This window comes from Eumetopias jubatus, unplaced genomic scaffold (genome assembly GCF_037043125.1).
Source record: "Eumetopias jubatus isolate StellerSeaLion01/CBP00866 unplaced genomic scaffold, mEumJub1_p1.0 scaffold_1, whole genome shotgun sequence".
Taxonomy (NCBI): Eukaryota; Metazoa; Chordata; class Mammalia; order Carnivora; family Otariidae; genus Eumetopias; species Eumetopias jubatus.
Window position 1 is genome coordinate 208,972,727 of NW_028274807.1, and position 13,973 is coordinate 208,986,699.

The window sequence follows — 13,973 nt, forward strand, 5'->3', positions numbered from 1 at the left end:
GCCCCGTGCACTCGCCGTCGGGTGAGAAGAGCCCTGAGGAGCCGGGCCGGAGATGTGACCAAGGGGTCGAAACCATTTTTGTAGAGGGACTTAGGGTGCCTGCCTGGGGTTGGGGGATCAGGAGGGCTGTAGTGGGATATTTTGGCTTCTCCTCCTCTTCCCCGCCACCCTCCCCCCACAAAGGGGCTAACACTTAATACATTCTGTGTTCCAAGCTGGTCTACACCCATGTGTACCTACGTGTATTAACTAACTTAATGTTCACAATAGCCCTCTGACAGTTCACAGGTATTATTCCCGCTTTACAGAGGGGCAGACTGAGGCACAGAGGCACAATTCTTTGCCAGAGGATGCAGAGCTCCCAAGTTTGAATCCAAGCGGTTCACGTGGGCTCCCATGGCTCTCTCAGCCAGGTGCATGCGCCATCGTGGCCGTGGGCCTATCTGGAGGAGTCTGGAGCATAGGTATGAGCCCCAAGCCCACCTCGGAGTTTAGGTGGGACATGCAAGGGTGTGGTGGGGGCTGTCGACAAGACAGCTGAAGGCCTTGCCCTCCAGAAGCTGTACCAGGCTCCCTCGCAGACTGCCAGGCTATTTGGGGGCAGGGAGAAAGTTTCCAGAAGCCAGTTATCACTCCACTCTGGCTCCCCAGGACCCCATCAAGCTGCCCACAGGAGACCTGAAGGGTGGGAAAAAGAGCAGGTGCCAGCACCAGAGCAGGGTGGGCTGCACATGTGCCTCTTCCCGCCCCCCTCACCTCCACTGGGAAGTGACCATCTGTCCTGAAAGGGATCACCTCTGCATCATTTAAGATAAATATTTTACTCAAACGATTGAATAAATCACTCAAATGGTTAAGTGGGGAGACAAAAGAGTACAGGGTTCCTGGAGAGTCTAAAGTCAAGAGGGTCATGGTGGGAGGTAAGGAAGGCTTCCTGGAAGAGGTGATGCCCTAGGCTCTGCAGGATGCTCCTGAGTGGGCAGGTGAGTGTGACCGGCTGGGGAGAAGTGGGGATCTGACAAGCAGCGCCTGTGGTCAGAAGAGGTGGGGACTATGGAGGAAGTTTTTGCAGGGGATGGTAGAGGGAAGATGTGATTTGACTGTCTCTGGAGAAGGGGTGGAAGGGGTAAGGGAAGAAGCAAAGGAGACCGGGGAGGTGTCTGTTGGGAGTGTTTTCAGGCCAGAGATGATGGTTGCCAGATTTAGCAAATAAAAATACAGGAGACCCAGTTGAATTTGATTTTCGGATGTAGAACAAGTAAGTTATTTTTTAAGTATAAATATGTCCTAAGTATTGCATGGGACATAACTTATACTAAAAAAACGATTCCTTGTTTATCTGAAAATCAAATGTAACTGTCTCGTGTTTTATCTGGCGAGAGTACTCGAAGGTCTCAAGCCCCCTACTCCCTGCCTCCCCAGGGATGGGGAAAAGAGAAGAGCTAACAATATTGAGCAAATGCACTTCGAGGTGAACACTATCGTCCCATTTTACAGATGGGTAAACTGAGACCCAGAGAACTTTTGGTAAGTCGTCTGTATAGCTGTGAGTGACAACCCCCCCCCCGCCGGAAGCCAGGCGTGTCGGTTGCAGTCCACCAGCAGGTTAGAGCTGGCACACCCCCTCCTCCACCGGGTTGGGAGACCGGGCCTGGGCACGAAGGTTCCCTCGGTTTCTGGTGGCCCGAAGGCCCCCTCCCGCAGCCCAGGATCCGTGCCACCCCCCCGCCTTGCGCCCCTCCTCCCAGGACACCGAGGCAGTGGGAGGGACGGGAGGCGGCCTCAGGGGGGCTCCTCTCCCCCGCTGCGGCTCGGCCTCGCCCTCCTCCAGGCCGGGAGGGGCCGCCGTCTGCGCCCGCCGGCAGGGGGAGGGGGAGGGTTATTTTTACCTCCCTCCAGGCAGCCAGGGCGACAGGAAGTGAGCGCGCGGCCCGCCAGATGTGGGGAGCCAGGCAGCTGGGAGCAGCCACAGCTGGACTGGCGGCCGGCCGGGTCGGGGCGGGGGGCGTGGGGAGGCGGGGTGTGCGGAGGGCGGATCCCAGGCTTCGGGTCCCCCCTTTGTTCCCCGCCGCCCTAGCCTCGCGTCCGAGGTCCCCCCTCACCCCCATCCCCCCGCTCCTCCCGGTGGTGGCTTCGCTGTCCCCCATCTGTGCGCCGGTGCCCTCGCTGCTCACGGACTCTCGGGTCCCAGGCGGGAGGGGGCGGGGATCCTGCTCCCCGCCGTGGGGACCCCCCGGGTCCCAGCGGAGTGAGGGGTGGGAGGGGGAGACGGCCCCTCGTCGGCCCCGCCTGCCACCGCCATTGTTTACCCGTCGGCTGCCTCCTAGGAAACTTAACCCGCCCGCGGTAATTTTATTTGGGAACTTCAGCCAGTTGCCATAGCAACCCCCAGTGACGTCAGAGGGGCTGGGGCCCGAAATCCCCGGGAAAAGGGGGGGATGGGATTACGGGGGAGACCCCCAGGAGGGCCCCTCCTTAACCCTGCGCCTGCCAGGCCCCAGGCAGAGGGGAGAAGGCAGCCAGATGTGACACCTCTTGGGCGCCCCCATTCTGGCGCGGTGCCAAGTGAGGGTGGCAGGCCAGGCCCTGATGTCATCCGGTGCTGGGTGGGTGGTGAGTCAGTCCTCGGATGGGGGCTGGGCCGGGCCTGGGGGCTATTCCTGTCTGACTCACCCCTCCAGTGCCCCGGAGCAACACCCAGACCCTGCCCTAGGGATTTCAGGGGCCAGGCTGGGGGGTCCCCACAGGTCCCTGGGGCCTCTCCTACTCTGAACTCTAGGTGGGTAGGCAAGGGCTTTCCAGGTGCTCCCCCACGGGTCGAGGGTGGGCTGAACGGAGGGGTTAGCGGCAGTGAATTGGGGCCGCCTCATAATGTCTTTTTCCGGATGTGGGGAATCGCGGGAGCCCCAGTGAGGGGGCAGGTGGTGGGATCCCTGCTCACTCCGTAACACCGCCTGTCACCAGGGCGATGGGAGGCCGGGGCCCAGACTGGCAAGGAGGAGCGCGAGCGCCAGGGGGGCTGGGCTGGGAGGAGCCACCCTAACCACAGTGACGTGGGACTTCCTCGGCAGGGCCTGTTTGATGTCTCTGTGTGCAGCGTTGCCATGGGCCCCGGCAGGCAGCCCTGCGTGTGAGCTGGGGTGACCTACCGGGCAGCTGGGTCTGTCAGGGTCCCTTGACCCAGCACCCCCATCCCAGGCCTACATGACTGCGTAGACCTGGTATACCTCTGTGCACATGCTTATCCAACTTTGACCCACCCCAGGCCCTGGGCCAGGACGTTTATTCTCATCTCTCAGAGCCTTGTGACAACTGCAAACTGCACATTTTCAAGATAAAGAAACTGAGGTTCAGAGAAGTGTGATCACTTGGCCAAAGATAGTCAGCTAGAAAGTCGGGGAGCAAGCATTTGAAACTCAGATCTTCTTCCACTCTGCTCCCCTCCTCCCTCCATCACGCTGGTCTCCTCATTGTTTCTCAAATCCTCCTGGCATGTTCCTGCCTCGCACAGGCTGTTCCCTCCACCTTGGACTTTTCCTACAGATGTCTGCATGGCTCCTCCTTCACCTCCTACCAGTCTTTGTTCAAATGTCACCTCCTCCTCATTTTTTTTTTTTTTAGAGATTTTATTTATTTATTTGACAGACAGAGACACAGCAAGAGCAGGAAGACAAGCAGGGGGAGTGGGAGAGGGAGAAGCAGGCCCCCCGCCGAGCAGGGAGCCCGATGCGGGGCTCGACCCCAGGACCCTGGGATCATGACCTGAGCCGAAGGCAGACGCCTAATCGACTGAGCCACCCAGGCGCCCCTCACCTCCTCCTCATGCAGCCTTTCCTGACCTGGCCCCCACCGGCTCCATCATCATCTCCTTTGCCCCCTTCTGTTCTCCCTTAACACCTAGCACCCGACACACAGTATATCTTTATACCCCTCTCTCTGTTTTTGTATGTGTTTATTTCCCCTACAGATGTCAGCCCCATGAGGGCAAAGATTTTTTTCTGGCTTGTTCTCTGCTGTGTCCCCAGTGCCCAGAACAGTGCCTGGCACACAGCAGGCACTCAATGAATGTTTGAAGAATAAACAAATGGGGGTGTGTGATCCCTGTGCCACTTGACCACTTAACCTGGCCTCACCCTGGCCCTGTACCCCTACCCCTCCCTGTCATGACAAAGGATCGGCTGGCCAGTTTGGAGAGCTCCTATCCTTGTTGGCTGCTGTCCCTGGGTAAATTGGTCAGCCCAGGACCAGGGCATGTGGGGCAAACGTCGGGGGATCCAGAGGGAGGGTTGGTGGCACTGGGAGCTCCCTCCAAGCTTGTGCTGAGGGATGCTTAGTGAGCTGGGGTGGTTTGAGCCACGTGCAGGTAATGGCATATACAAGGTCGTGGCACAGGTATCGCTGGAGGACAGCACGGAGGAGGCATTTCTCCTAAATGTGTGCCCAACCGGATTACTGACAGGAGAGGGATGGTTCTGGATGGGAGGCCTTGTTCTGGGGTCTGAAGGAGGCATTCTGGAGGGGCAACGTGGAGGGGGTGCCCTGTAGTAATTTGGTCGCTTTCTATTTCTGCAATGACAAGCCTGTGTGTGTGTGAGACCCTGGACCCTGAGAACTCCATTCCCCTGTTTGTAGCTGCTCAGGAGGCCATGTGGCAAGTGCCCCACCCTTCTCTGGGCCCCGCCTTGAGTTGGGGAATTCTGTGCCACCCCAAATCTTCCCCCAGGGCCCCACAGGCTGCTCTGCCCCCTCCTGCCCCAACCTGCCAGATCCTGCTGCTTGGGCCAGCCTGCCCCTTGGGCCCCACAGAGAAGAAAGACCCAGGAACCCCCCAGGCTGGGTCCCATGGGATGGTAGCTAGGTGTGGCTTTCACCCGCCTCTCCCCATCCCACTAAGATCCAAGGTGGGAGCCTGCTGAGCTGAACCAAGGAAATGAAGGACTCTGGAGGAATTCTGGGGTGCGAGGTGACCCAGAGGCATCCAACCAGTCCCTCTGGTCCCCTGCCTGGGCCTGCTGCTGGGTTCCCCACTCCCCAGCATTACTCTTACTGCCCAGGAGGAGGGTGGTGAAGAATCTGACCCCCAGCCCCAATTATATGACTTCAGAAATGTCGGGAGTGGGTGGAGAGAAACAGTCCCCCAAAGCAATGCCCACACAGGTCTGAGAAGGGCCCTTTGGCTCCAGAACCCCACCCGCTGTGGTGGTGGTGGTGGTGGTGGTGGTCTGTCGGCCAGCAGCTCCTGTCCCATCTTGTAGAGGGCAAAGTGGCAGTCAGGCATGCCCGAGGAGGCTGTCTTGGCGGCAGAGGGCACCCCGCCCCTCCTTTGCTTAGTTTTGTTCCTGGCCCCCCACCTGGGCACAAGGCCAGGCCCCAAGGCAGGGCCCCGTCCTGGGGAACAATGCAGCCGTGTTTCTCTGGGTGGAGGGGAGGTCGGTGGAGGATGTGGTGGGACAGACGCAGGCAGGGAGGGAGGGAGGGATCCAGGGACGGACTCTATTCCAGGGATACTCCAGGAGCTGGGGAGTTTCCCAGAGCCCCTGGGTAGATGGGGGGGGGGGGGCGGGCGGGCACAGCGATGCTGGGAAGCCAAAGCAGGGAGGGAACTTTGCTCTAGGACTGGGAGCAGAGTCTTCAATGGCCGCAGGAGAGGGTTGGGTGGGATAAAAGGAGGGACTTCCTGGGGTTGAAGAAGACACTGTGGAAGAACTGGAGGAAGTGGGTATTGGTGTTTGGCAGGAACCCAGAATACCCAGGCCCATTGGCAGGAACCCAGGATACCCAGGCCCATGCCCTCCCAGGGAAGGTACACCGTAGCGGTGTGTCCTCGGTCTGGAGCCGCGCCTCCCACCCCACATCTCCCTTGCCCCTGCCCACGGCCTCCTGTGTTTCTCCTCCTGCGCAGGGGCAGGACTTTGCCAAGAGGGGTTTGGAGGTGCAAGGGGGATTAGGACCCCTGCTTCTGTCCTCCCTCCCCGCGGGGAGAGCCTTCGCTTAAAATCTGGGGCTGCTTCCAGAGTCCAGGGCCGGGAGGGGGAAGCTGGGCTGGGTTTGGGGCCCCAGGTAGAGTCGGGACAAGGAGGGAGAAAGTTGGGGCTGAGTTGGGGGACCGGAGAGAGAAAGTGGGGGCGGACCGGCTCCGGGGGCACATGACGGCGGCGCCCGCCCCGCCCCGCGCCCGCCCCCTGTCCGGCCGGGGGGAGGAGACGGGAAGGTTTTAAAAGCGATTCGGCCCCGCGGCGGGCCGGCCAGTGAGTGGGATGGAGCGCGGCCGGCGACCGACCCCGGCCCGTCTCGGGCCCGCCGCCCGCCCACGACTCTGCCGCCGGGCCCCGGGCGGCGGCCGGAGCCCCGAGTGCCGGCTCCCCTCCCCCGCGGGTGAGTCGGGGAGGGAACCGGGAGGGAGGCGGCGGCGCCGCGGCGGCGGCGGCAACTTTTCCGCGCCGGACTCGTGGGCGGAGTGGGGGGGTGCGCCCGGCGGGTCCCCAGCCCTTCGCGAGGGGGAGAGCGCCGCCCCGCCGCCGGTGGCTGGTCGGGGGGGCAGCGGGGATCGTGCATCTGGCGGCGGCGGCGGCGGCAGAGTCCCGGGGCGCCCCCTACGGAGCGGGGGAAGGGCGGCCCAACCTTTACCCGCTCCCCGGGAGCCCAGTGGGGACCCCTAGCCACTCCCCCCCCACAGGAGACCCATGAGACCCATCAGAGCGTGGTGGGGAGGGCGGGTTCCACAGAGACTGGGGCAGGTCAAGGTGGGCACGGAGTCCGCGGCAGGGTGGGAAGGGGGAGGGCATATGTCCGGCTTGGGGTTAGGAGGGATGGATATACTGTGCCTGGACTCCTGGGGTACCTATCTGGCCTTTGGTGGGGATGGGGTGGAGAAGTGGATGGGGGTCTCCCAGAGTTCCATGGATGGTGGGTGACAGTGGTTCAAGTTCTCGCCATATCAGCCAATGAGTGGAGGGGAGGCCTGCCATTGAGGAGATGGGGTGGGGGCCCAGCATTGTAGCCCCAGCTTCGTGGAGACTGGGGGACCCCTCTCCTCCCTCCTGGCCCCTCCTGGCCCAGGAGAGAAGAGCTCATTCAGGGTCCCTTTGGAAGGGGGCCCGGGGTTTGGAAGACTCCTGGAGGGCTGACTCCCAGCCTTGTGTCACCGCAGTCCTCATGCCCTTGGGCTGTGGGAGGGTGGAAGGGCCCAGACTAAAACCTGAACCTTGCATTCTAGCCCCACACTGACCTCTGACCCCAGCACTGGACTTGACTGCCACCAAAGCCCCCAGCCCTACACTGACTTGCCTACCCAGCCCAGCCAGGCCCAGCCAGACCCCGTGGCCTCCTGAATGCCTTGAAGGTGCAGTTGGCTCTGTCACCTGTCCCCTCCCTGCCTCGGCCCTAACCAGCTGCCCGCTTATGATGACGGGTGGTGGATGAGGGTAAGGCTGGGGGGGGTGTGTGTGTGTGTGTGTGGGACCCCTGGCATGAGGAGTGTCCTCTGGCAGCCCTGCCCATGCCAGCCGGAGCTGGAGGGCAGTACCCAACAGGTGCCCCGGCTCAGAGGCGAGGTGATGTGGGACACACCCTGTCCGCTCGCCCACGCACCCTGCCCGGGCCAGCCCGTGCGCATGTGTTCACACGCCGCCGTCCTGGGAAGGCACGGGCCCTGGGGCCGGGTGCCAGCTCTGTCCCAGCTCCCAGAAGGGCGCCCATTGGCCTCTGCCCTTGCAGGATGTCCTCTGGGAGCTCCTTCAAGACCCCAACTGGCAGGCTTCATCTGTGGGCCTAAGAGGGGGCCCGAAAATAGCTGCGGGCCTGGCCCAGGGCTGGCACGCGGAGCACATGCGTGACAGGGCGTGTCCAGGGGGGTCGGGCCTGTCTGTGCTGGCCCAGCCTCCAAGTCTCCGCAGACCCTTGCTCACTGGAGAGCCACAGCGGAAGCGGATGCTCCAGGGTCCTCCCGGGGACCCCCGTACCCACCCCTGCCTGTTGTAAGTGGAGGCCAGATGTTCCGTGGAAGCTGCAGCTGCTGGGCAGATCCCTGTCTCATCTGCAGTCCCAGGGTGACTGGCCCTATGCTCAGGGTGGGGAGTGGGGTGACCGGATTGCTATGGACTCAGGTGGTGCTTTGATATACCTTAAGGCATTTTTCAGAGTGTGCCCTTCGCCTTGGGAAGCTGAGTAGAGGGGGGTCTGTTTGCGGTGAAAGAAACCGCCAGGAACCCTGGGGTGGGGGTTCTTAAGAAAACACCTTTCCCGCCCCTCACTGGGCTGGCTGGCCAGCCCCTTCCCATTTGGATACACTTTCTGCCAGGAGCAGTCCTGGCTTTTCCTTAGATTTACTGCCTGACCTTGGGCCTGGCTCTGAATTCCTGCGGGCCTCAGTTTCTCCATCTGTAAATGGGGAGCGTTGGAAAGCAAGCGGAGAGAAGCGCACTTCCCCTTCCTGTGGCAGATCCCTTGTGGGACGCTCTGGCCACCTTTCCTCCTGCCTTCGGGTGTCCTGGGTGGACAAGGAGGTGTGTCTGGAGAAGGCTGGTCACCTGGGAAGGACGTACACGGAGGGCAGTGGGCGTGGGCGTGTGGGAATCCTTGGGCAGAGAAGGACGCCGCCATGCTGGGCACGGCTGAGTCATGCTCCAGCGGCGCCTTGCCCCAGGGTGCTGGAGCTGGCGCCACCCTGGGTGTGGTCACTGAGCTGTGGCCCTGGGCAGAGCAGGCCTGGGTGGTCTGGGATGGGGGGCCTGGGTGGTGAGCCGCCAGGAAGCTGACTTCTGAGCCTCTAAGACCCTTGGCCTTCCCCTGGCCTGGGTCTGGCATCACCATCCAGGACTGTGGTCACCCACACCCTTAGAATGCCTTGGGGATCCTGGGGGCCCTAAGCCTTGGGCCTGGGAATTTTGGGGTATTGAGGAAGGAGGACATGACCCAGAAGACAGTGATTTGCCTTGAGGCCAGGGGCCCCCCAAAATACAGGCCAGGACCGGGACGTGGACCCATGAGGACACGGCAAGGGATGAACATGGCAGAAGGGTGTGCCCCTCGGTTAAGGGCTCTCAGTGTGGACGTTAAGGGGACCCTGGGAATTCTGTGACTGACTCTAGGGGGATTAAAGTTTAGGGCAGGGGTTGGAGTTTGGTGTGGCGTGGCTGGGCGCAATGGGGGCTGGGATATGACTTGCATGGTTCCCCTATTTATAACAAGTGATTCAGTCCTCACTTACTCACCCCTTCCTGGGCCTGCCCCCTCCCCCCAGCCCCGGGTGGGCAGCGGGGGCCCACCCACTTGCCACTGTCCTGCCCTCTTCCACCCAGGTGCCAGCCTCTGAGGGCTTCCCATCGGGCCCGTTGTTATGGTCGCTTTGCTGGGACTGGGGTAATGGATGGGGGGCTGGTGGTCAGGCGGCACTTGGCTGGGCAGCCCAGGTTGGCGGCTGGCTCTGGGCCCGGCCCAGGGAGCCTCTGCGGAGAGTCTAGGCCCATTAGGCAAAGCGTTAGTGACAGGCTGGGAGGGCGGGCGGTGGCGGGCAGGGCGGGGCCTGTAGCCCTTGGTATTTTCCGATCCCAGCTGCTCCGAGAGGGTGGAAAGTATTTGGGGACCAGGCTTGGGGGCGGTGGTGGTGGTGGCGCCCCCGGCGGAAGCTGCCCCTGATTCATTCTTGGAGCATGGGGTTGGGGGGTAGCAGTACGCCTGCCTGCTTCTGTCTCATGCCTCCACGCCCTGTCTGCAGAGCATACTCCAGCATACATACATACATACATACATACATACATACATACATCGGTGTGGCTCGGGGCCTGCTTTGCTCCCTCGGCCCAGGGGCCCATCTTCTCCCCAGGCTTCCAGCTGCCAAGAACTTGGCCTTCCCTGGACACCACCTCTTGTGAGCCCGAGAGGCACACCATTGGTAACGGGGGTCCTGGCTCCTGGGCACCTGCGTGGCAGTGCCCCATCCATGAGAGACCCAGGCCTTTTGTGCCTTTAGGGATGGGGAGTGGCCTTGGCCCCAGCCCGGGGCTCTGTGCAGGGGAAACCCCACAGGAAACGGGCCTGGCCAAATGGCCGCCCTTCCCGTTCTCGTCCCTGGGACACGAATGTGCTGTCTCACTTCCGGAGGCGGCCCAGGGAGGCCGGCCGCCCTGCAGGGCCTTGTCTGCTCCCGGTTGGTGCCCCCAGACCCTGAGGGGACAGGGTTGGGCTGGGGCCTGCTGGGAAAGCGGGTGGCCAGTGTCTGTGTGTGCGTGTATAGGACGGGTTGGGGAAGAGAGCAGGACATCGCTCTCCACCTGTCTCCCAGTGGTGGATGCCACCAGCTCTGAGCACTGGGGTTCCACCAGCGTTCAGAGTCCTCATTTCTACCGTCTTTTCTGTTTCTGCCTGATGATAACAGCCCAGCCCCATCTTAATTACACGTATCACTTCTGAGATCCTTACCACGACATCCCTGCTTTGCGCATGGGGAAAGGGAGGCCCAGAGAGGTTGAGTGACTTTCTAGGAGTCACCCAGCTAGGAAGCTACAGAGCCAGGGTTCAGATCTGCCCAAACTGGCTCCAGAGTTGGGGTGTCCTAGCCACAGGGCTCTTGACATTAAGGAGATCTCCATTTACTGAACATAGGGCGGCTTCATGGGCTTGTGACCATGCAGCTCACAGAGTCTCCCTTGCTTAGAACGACCTGAAGCCTGGATTAATGTTCTGCTGTCAGCATCTTGACATTCTTAACTTGTGAAGAATGGGTCCCCCAATTTCATTTTGCACTGATTCCTGAAAGTTCTGGAAGGCAGTCCTGGTGCTGGGCACTTGCTGAAATGACATATGCACTCTCGGTGAAATCTCCCTGTGCTATGCAGTTGAGGCCCTTGGCTCTGATTTACAGATGGGGAAACTGAGGCTTGGAGGGCATTTGGGAAATTGCTGAGTGGGGATTTGCACCTTGAGCCTGGGTGTGGTGCTCTTGGGGATGTGTGTGCCCAAGGGGAGAGCTGGACACCCACTGCAGGCATCTGCTCTGCTGGGGTGCAGGCTGAGGCCTGGCCACTGAGGAGACGGGGCCACGGGGGGAGGCCCTGGTGGTTTCCTCCTGCCCTTCAGGCTTCTAGGAAGTGGCGCCAGCTGGGGTGAGATCACTTCCTCACCCGCCTGCCCGCCACCCCCTCGACTTCCTCTCCTCATGGCCCCATTTAGCCCGCCCAGGGCTCGCTGGTGGGGGGGGGGGGCGGGAAAAGCAGGGGGACCTGGCTCTGGGAGTCCCTGCAGCCTCCTTGGCCCAAAGGGATTTGGGCATCTCTGCCTCTGGGACTGAGGGCAGGGCTGCGGTGTGGGCGTGCATCCTGATGGTACAGCATTCTCTTCCGTGGCTGCTGCGTGCGGGGAGGAGGGCTTTCCTCCGTGGGCAGCAGCAGGCAGGGGGCACCTGCAGGACAGACGTCTTCAAATCTCATTACCTCCTTTGCTCTCTCTCCCCCCTCAGGTGCCAGCTGCTGGCCCCACCCGGTGCCCCCCCACCCCTGTGCCATGGCCGGCTGGGGTTCCTGGGGATGGGATTTGCTGCCTGTCACAAATCACATTGCCAGGGATTTCCAACCGACCCTGAGCCCTGCCTCTGGGGCTTCCACCACCGCCACCACCGCTGAGGACACTGCCCGGGGATGGGGGTGGGGGTGGGTGGCACAAGAGGCCCCTGCTGTCTGCGTCCGGCCTGGGGAGCAGGGCTTAGCTGCTTGTGAGCAGAGTCCACACCAAGTCGTGTTCACAGTGGCTAAGTTCCGCCCCCCGGGACCCCGCCTCCTCCGGCTCTGCGGCTGTGCCTGCCTGTCCCACTGTGGGGGCCTCCCTGGGCTCTGCCTCCCGTGCCTACTGAGCTGAAACACAGTTGATTTGTGCAGACTGGCTCAGTTCAGCAGGAACAGGAGTCGAGCCCCCTCGGAGCCTGTGGCACCTGCCTTCCTTGGGTGGGCTGATGCCTGGGGGGTGGGGGTGGGGGGAAGACCCAGACCTGTGTCTGGAGGAGGGACTTGGGGAGGGATGTAGCCTGGAATGGGGTAGGTGGACCCAGCTGTCTGCTGCAGGCCCCCTCCCTCAACAACGTACTTGGGGAGGGCCTCCCCCTGCACAGTCCTACCTGGAGCTGGGCTGTACTCCTGGGGAGAACGGGCAGGTGGGTGGTTGCCCCTCCATGAAAAAGGGCAAAACTGTGTCTGCAGCCCCCACACCCCCCCACAACCCTCCCATCCTGGAGCCTTTCTCTCCTAAGCCTGGTGGGGCATGGGCCAGGCCTGTACCTTCCCAGCAGCCAGTTACTCAAGAGGAAGCTGCCTTGGGTCCCCAGACCGTTAAATGCCAACTCCAGCTTCCGGAACCAGGCTGGCCTGACCTGAGTGGGCCTGGCCCCTTCTCCCTGAGCCCTGCAGCTTCCTAACTTGGGGGGAGGAGCCCTGACACCCTCCTGGCACATGGGGCAGGGAGCAAGGTCCCTGTGAGTCCAGAAAGGACACAAACGGGCCTTTTCAGTCCTCAGGTGGTGCCAGGCTGTCCAAAAGTTGAGACTGTCCAGTATCAGATGGGATGGGGCTCTTTTTGGAGAGAGACTGGGGAAACAGAGAGCAGCCCCCTAGGGCGTCAGAGCTGGCCCAGCATTCCTGTGCCACCTGGGGTAGGGGCGGACATAAGCTTGGGGCAGCGGTCTGTGTTGTGTGTGGCTTCTGTTGTCCAATTAAAATAAAAGCTGCCCCCTGCCTCATTCCTGAAGGTCTGATAGTTTGTGAGTTTGTGGTTTACTCCTTCTTCCCATCCCTGCAGTTTTGGCCTTTTGGGTGGGGAGGGTTGATGGCCCTGAATTTACTGTTCCTGCACCCTGAGCTCCTGACCTCACAGGATCTTCATCTCTGTCCCACCTGTTCTGAGGAAGGCCACAATTTAGTCACACAGGCAGAGAAGGCTGGGTGACCTTGAGGGGTGTCCTGGGATTAGGGGGTGACCCTGAAGGAAACCCTGACTTTCAGGGCTAATGCAATGACAGAGAGCGCTGTTCTGGGAAGGACCTAGATGGGGGTCATCATGAGGAATGACCCAAGCCCAGGACATTGACCCGAGTGTGCCTGGCCCCAATGGAGGGGGGCGTCGAACCCAACCTCTGGTGGCAGCCAGTGGTGACCCTGAGGGAAACACTGGGCATTCAGAGATAACTGGGACCTGAGGGTCCTGAGCTAGTGATATTTGGGGGTGGCTGAGACATAAGGGAGAGCTCTGGCCTCAGGGAAGACTTGGGGTGCTGGTATCTGAGAATGCCGGCAGGGAACTTGGGCTTGAAGTGTGCATGTGTCACGAAGGAATCCCCGGGCCCAAGGGGGACATTTTTGGATGACTTTGAGAACTGAGGGGCACAGTAAGGGGGAGAGGCCCAAGTCCGAGGACGGCGTCTGCAGGCAGCTGAGACTACAGGGTGAAGGAAAACGCCAAGCACGCCGGGACTGCCACCTCTACCCGAGCAGGCCTCCAGGCGGCGCAAAGGAGCAGGCCGTCCAGCTGGAGTCCGCCGGCACATACCTGCGGGAAGGGGCGAGGCGGGGCGGGAGATGGGTCCATGTCCAATTGGCCCTCTTTGGCGGAGGGCGTCGCCACGAGCCAATCGCTGTGCCCAGCGCAGCCGATACTCCGCCCACGACTGCGCGCGCCACCTTGGCGCCCTCTAGCGGCCGGCCCCGCCCACTGCCCCGCCCCTCCGGGAAGCTTGTCCTCGCCTGCCCCGGCCCTGACAGTGACCCAGACACTTTGTTCACCCGTCTGTCACTCTCCAAAGACAGGCAGATCCCAAGGGAGGTCCTGCTTCTCAGGGAGCCACGGAAGGAAGGCAACCGAGGGCCTTCTTCGCAGTCCCCCAGGCCACACCGCTCCCTCTATTTGGGGCCTCGAAAAACCTCATCCGCGGCGTAGGAGTCCAGGACCGCACCCGGGCCGCGCCCCTCGCTGACCACGCCCACCCGTCCTAG

General features: G+C 61.7%; 1 long non-coding RNA gene across 1 annotated transcript; it reads left to right on the top strand.

Annotated features, from left to right (window-relative positions):
• Positions 1-6,233: 6,233 nt before the first annotated feature.
• Positions 6,234-12,724, top strand: LOC114197632 (uncharacterized). Its single transcript, XR_003606932.2, has 3 exons — positions 6,234-6,375; positions 7,217-7,424; positions 11,456-12,724. It is a non-coding gene; the product is annotated as an uncharacterized LOC114197632 (long non-coding RNA).
• Positions 12,725-13,973: the final 1,249 nt, after the last annotated feature.